Source organism: Aristolochia californica, unplaced genomic scaffold (assembly GCF_029961685.1).
Source record: "Aristolochia californica isolate CCGP_79_NKW_82.1479 unplaced genomic scaffold, dmAriCali1.0.hap1 SCAF_2, whole genome shotgun sequence".
In the NCBI taxonomy this organism is placed as follows: Eukaryota; Viridiplantae; Streptophyta; class Magnoliopsida; order Piperales; family Aristolochiaceae; genus Aristolochia; species Aristolochia californica.
The window spans coordinates 12,175,703-12,181,295 of record NW_027181881.1 but is presented as its reverse complement, the minus strand read 5'-3'; the positions used below and the strand labels follow the sequence as shown (position 1 = coordinate 12,181,295).

General features: G+C 40.8%; 1 non-coding gene across 1 annotated transcript; it reads left to right on the top strand.

Annotated features, from left to right (window-relative positions):
* Nucleotides 1-4,062: 4,062 nt before the first annotated feature.
* On the top strand, nt 4,063-4,169 carry LOC137957374 (small nucleolar RNA R71). Its single transcript, XR_011113344.1, has one exon. It is a non-coding gene; the product is annotated as a small nucleolar RNA R71 (small nucleolar RNA).
* The last annotated feature ends 1,424 nt before the right edge of the window (nt 4,170-5,593 follow it).

Here is a 5,593-nt window from a genome sequence, read left to right as displayed (position 1 = left end):
CTGTTACAAAAATGAGATCCCCCATCTCTGATGATCGCTCTCGGGGTACCAAACCGATTAAAGATGTTTTCTTTTAAAAACTTTACCACCACTTTGTGATCATTTGTCTTACATGCAATAGCTTCAATCCATCTAGAGACATACTCAACAGCAACAAGGATGTATTGATAGCCGAATGAGACAGGAAAAGGACCCATGAAGTCAATACCCCACGCATCAAACAATTCAACATTAAGATTGGGGTTAAGAGGCATCATGTTCTTCCTTGACAAACAACCAGTCTGTTAGCATTTATCACACACACAACAAAACTCATGGGCATCTCTAAATAATGAAGGCCAATAGAAATCACATTGCAAGACTTTAGCCGCGGTCTTTCTAGCACCAAAATGTCCACCACATGCGTGGGAATGACAAAATTCAAGAATGTTGGCAAAGTCTTGCTCAGGTACACAACGCCTAATGACTTGGTCTGGACACACCTTGAACAAATAAGGGTCATCCCAAAAAAAATGTTTGACTTGGGAAAAGAATTTCAATCGATCTTGTTTACTCCAATAATCAGGAATCTTACGAGTTACAAGATACTTGACTATGTCAGCAAACCAAGGCAACTGGGATACTTGGAGAAGTTGTTCATCAGGGAAGCAATGATTTAAAGGATCCTTCCTGAGGTGCTACACATATCCTAGATAGATGATCAGAAACAACATTCTCACAACCCTTCTTATCTCGAATCTCAAGGTCAAATTCTTGGAATTGCAAGATCTATCTAATCAAGCAAGGTTTAGTGTCCTTGATGGGTAATAAGTACCTCAAAGCAGAATGATCAGTGAACACTATAACCTTTGACCCTAACAGATATGATCTGAATTTATTCAAGTCAAACACAATAGCTAGCAACTCCTTCTCAGTTGTAGTGTAATTCAATTGAGCATCATGAAGAGTGCGGCTAGCATACTGAATGACACAGGGAATTTTATCCGCCTTTTGCCCCAAAACAGCCCCCAATGTATAATCAGAGGCATCACACATCAACTCAAAAGGCAAAGACCAAGTAGGGGGTTGGACAATGGGTGCAGTAGACAAACATTTCTTCAGTGTCTCAAAAGCATGAATACAAGCATCATCAAAGGCAAAAGCAACATCTTGAGCAAGCAAATTGTTCAAAGGACGAGAAATTTTGCTAAAGTCCTTAATGAAGCGCCTATAGAACCCAGCATGGCCAAGGAAAGAACGCACCCCCTTTACAGAAGTAGGTGGTGGCAGATTGGCATTTAGGTCAACCTTGGCTTTGTCCACTTCTATACCTTGCTCAGACACTACATGTCCTAAAACAATTCCTTCTTTTACCATGAAGTGGTATTTCTCCCAATTCAAGACTATATTGGACTTAATGCAACGGGACAATACGAGTGAAAGATTGTGCAGACATGTCTCAAAGCTAGAGCCAAACATAGAAAAGTCATCCATAAAGACCTCTAAAAAGTCACCAATCATGTCAGAAAAGATACTCATCATGCACTGTTAGAAAGTGGTGGGCGCATTGCATAAACCAAAAGGCATGAGTCTGTAAGCAAAGGTGCCAAATGGACACGTGAATGTGGTCTTTTCCTGGTCTTTTGGAGCAATGGGAATTTGATTGTAGCCGGAGTATCCATCTAAGAAGCAATAAAAACTTTGGCTGGCCAATCGCTCTAGCATCTGATCAATGAAAGGTAGTGGGAAGTGATCCTTCCTAGTGGCAGAATTAAGTTTTCTATAGTCAATTCAAAAACGCCACTTGGTGGTACTTCTTGTGAGAATCAATTCACCACTCTCATTTTTCATTATCGTTATCCCCCCTTTCTTAGGGACAACTTGAATTGGACTCACCCAGGTGCTATCAGAAATAGGGTAAATGATGCCTGACACAAGCAAACTGATGACTTTTTCTCTCACAACCTCCTGCATATGGGGATTTAACCTACGCTGCATCTCATGTTACGCTTTAGTCCCCTCCTCCAAATGAATATGATGCATGCATATGGAGGGGCTAATCCCTTTTAAGGCATCAAGAGTTCACCCAAATGCATCTCTGTGTGCTTGTAAAACTTCAATCAATTGTTCCTCCTACTCAGTACTCAAATCAGAGGCAATAATGACTGGCAATGAGTTCATGGGCCCCAAGAACGCATACTTCAATGTGGGAGGAAGTGGCTTAAGATCTAGCTTTGAAGTTTCAAGAGGTTTGTCCAAGTCAAGATGAAGATCTTGTTGATGATCAGTTGTGAAAACCTCATAAGCTTCCTCCAACAGAGGTACAAAACTGAGTAAAGAGTCAACCTCTCAGAAATATGTTTCCTCATAAAAATAGTCCATGTCTAAAGATGTTATGTAAGACTCAAAAGATTCAAGAGTGGATTCGTCATCAAGCATAACAGTCTTTATCTTAAATGCAGGACTCAGATCATCATACTCAAGTGGATGGTGCCAGGCATTAAACACATTCAACAAGACCTTAAAATTTCCAAAAGACAACTCCAACTCACCACTTTTACAATGAATCACAACATGAGATTTGGCTCAGAAGGGACGTCCTAGGATGACAGGAATTTGGTTGGTCACATTGACTACTGGTTCTGTATCAAGAAAAATGAAATCAACCGGGAATAAAAAATTGTCCACTTTTATCAACACATCTTCAACTATTCCTCGTGGTATCTTGACAGAATGGTCAGTTAGTTGAAGTGTGATAGGAGTAGGTTTCAATTCCCCCAAAGCTAATTGCTGGTACACAAAGAAAGGAAGCAAATTCACACTTGCCCCTAAGTCAAGAAGAGCTCTCTGGATTGTATGTTCACCAATGGCACATGAAATTGTGGGGCATCCAGGATCTTTAACTTTAGGAGGAGTGTTGTGCTTCAGAATTGAGCTTACCTTCCCAGTAAGAAAGACCATTTTGTTAATATGTTGTTTTTTCTTCTGTGTACAAAGGTTTTTCAAAAATCGGGCATAAGCAGGGACTTGCCTAATAGCATCAAGAAGTGCAATGTTAATGTGAACCTTACTAAACAGTTCCAACGTTTCATGTATGCTATCTCCTTTCCTAGGTGGGTCCGATAACCACTGTGGATAAGGAGCTGGTGGGACTTGGTTAGGGATCTACCTGGCTGTTGGTGGAGAACTTGGAGGTTCTTCACTCAATGATGTGCCCCCATTGTCATCCTTTAACTCCTTAGACTTAGTGGTCCCTACCCCATTGTTCAACTCACGACCACTCCTAAGGGTGGTTATGGCTTTGGCTTGCTCGTGGCGGGGATTGGAACTCGACCTACTCTCATGTGTGCTTTTGGGGTTAGGAATGGTTTGACTCGGGAGTCTATTTTGTGCCTGTTCACTCATGTGGTTGACCAACTGACTCAGTTGCATTTCAAGTTTAGCAATGAAGGATTGTGTATTCTGCATGAATAATTGAAGTGTATCCTCAAGTGAAGGTTTTTGTGGAATCAATGGCTGTTGAGTGAAGTGTGGCCGCGGAGCTTGGGGTTGAGTAAACCCTGGAGGGTCCTTGGACCATGAGAAATTTGGGTGCCTAGCCCAACCCAGATTATATGTTTCTGAAAAATGATTGTTCCAGTTTGGTCTATGAAAATTCTGAACTGCATTCAAGTCCTCAATGAGCTCCGGGTAGGATGAACTAGATAGACACATTTGTGTGGGATGAGATGAACTAGAGCATATGGCACCGACAGTAGATGGGTTAGGAGCAGGTGAACTCTTGGACACCATAAGGGTATCAATTTTTCTAGTCAACCCCTCAATCTTGGCCATGAGCATGGGTGTTTTATTAACCTCGTAGAGACCCCCTCTTTTGGACCACATCTTTTGGCTTCGTGGGATCTCCTATCAACATTAAATGATGAAACCCATTGCTGAGATTGATCACTCAAAGTTTCAAAGAAGTTCCATGCCTCACTAGCACTCTTACCCATCAAACTCCTACCACTCATTGCATCTACCATGGATCTAACCTGGGATGTAAGACCTTGATAAAAGTATTGCACTAAATGCCATTTCTCAAACCCATGATGCGGACACCTACGGATCAAATCCTTCCATTTCTCCCAAGCCTAAAAAAAGTGTTCACCCTCCTGCTACATAAAGTTTGAGATTTCTCTCCTGAGGCCTGTAGTTCTTTGAACGGGTAAGTACTTGGACAAAAGTTTCATGACTAATGTGTCCCATGAAGTAATGCTACCCACCTCTAAGGAATTAAGACAAGACTTGGCCTTATCCTTAAGTGAAAATGGAAAAAGTCTTAACCAGATATAGTCATCTGAGAAATTCTGGAATTTGAAAGTCGCATAGATATCTAAGAATTCCTTGATGTGGTAATAAGGGTCCTCCTTCTCCAACCCATAGAATGTAGGGAGGAGTTGGATCACACCCGGTTTCAACTCATAACTGGAAGCAGTAGTGGGTGGCAATATAATGCAAGAAGGTGATGTGAAGCTGGATGGGATAGAATAATCCTTCAGGGCTCTACGGTCACCTGCTGGAGGTAACTGTAATGGTTCATCCTGATTGGCCATGGTAGTTCCTAACTTGACTTCTGGTGTTTTCCTACAAATATGTTCTACCTCTTCAACAAAGGGAGCTAATGGTTCACCTAGGGAGCGGCGCCCGTGCATAAAAACACAAAAAAAAAAAACTATCAAATTATGCTAACAAACTAACTACTGAAAATACAAACTAACTAGAAGAAATAAAAATAACTCCATACAAAATCATCAAGATAAAATAAAAACATAAAATTATGAAAGCAGAAAAATAAATCTAACCTAACCATGGAGAACAAAGAAATACACTTAATAAGTGCCTCCCCGGCAACGGCGCCAAAAACTTGATTTGAAATTTAATTACATCAGCTTTTATACCTCACAAGCGTATGAATTGTTCATGTAATCGAGCGGGAAGTGAGGGTCATATCCACAGGGAGGACTGAATTTTGTGTATTCTTCAGTCAACTAGCCTAACCAAATATGATGAATTAATCTAAACTAAACACTGATTATATCCTAAATTATCAAACAATGATCTAATTAACTACTTGCACAACAGGAAACGTCAACTTTGGATTTTATCGTGATTCGAGCCTCTCTCGAGTGCCACGTAACCACGAATCCAGATTCTCAATCCTTGCGTCTAGCCCCTCTCAAGCGCCTAGAGTTAAGGACAAAGATCGGATTATAATACCAGAATCCAACCTAAATTATAATCCTATTCTAAATTGCTAATTACTCAGAAAATTCGGAGAACAAATATTCGATAAACATCAATTCTCAAACCAAATTTAATAAGCATTCAAACCTAAGTTCAAACTATAGGAAACTAATTAAATTACAAAATAATGGATTACTCCCCTTCTTCTTCCTCTCTCTTAGGCAGCAATTCTGTTCTCACGGTTGCTGCAATTTCTAGAAATTTGTGGCTTTGGGTTGCAGGAACGAGCGGCCGGAAGTGGATTCGACACCAGCGAAGAGGAATCAAAATTAGCGCCGGAGGAGGTGGTGCGGCAGAAGATGAGATGGAAGCGAAATCCTCTGATCGG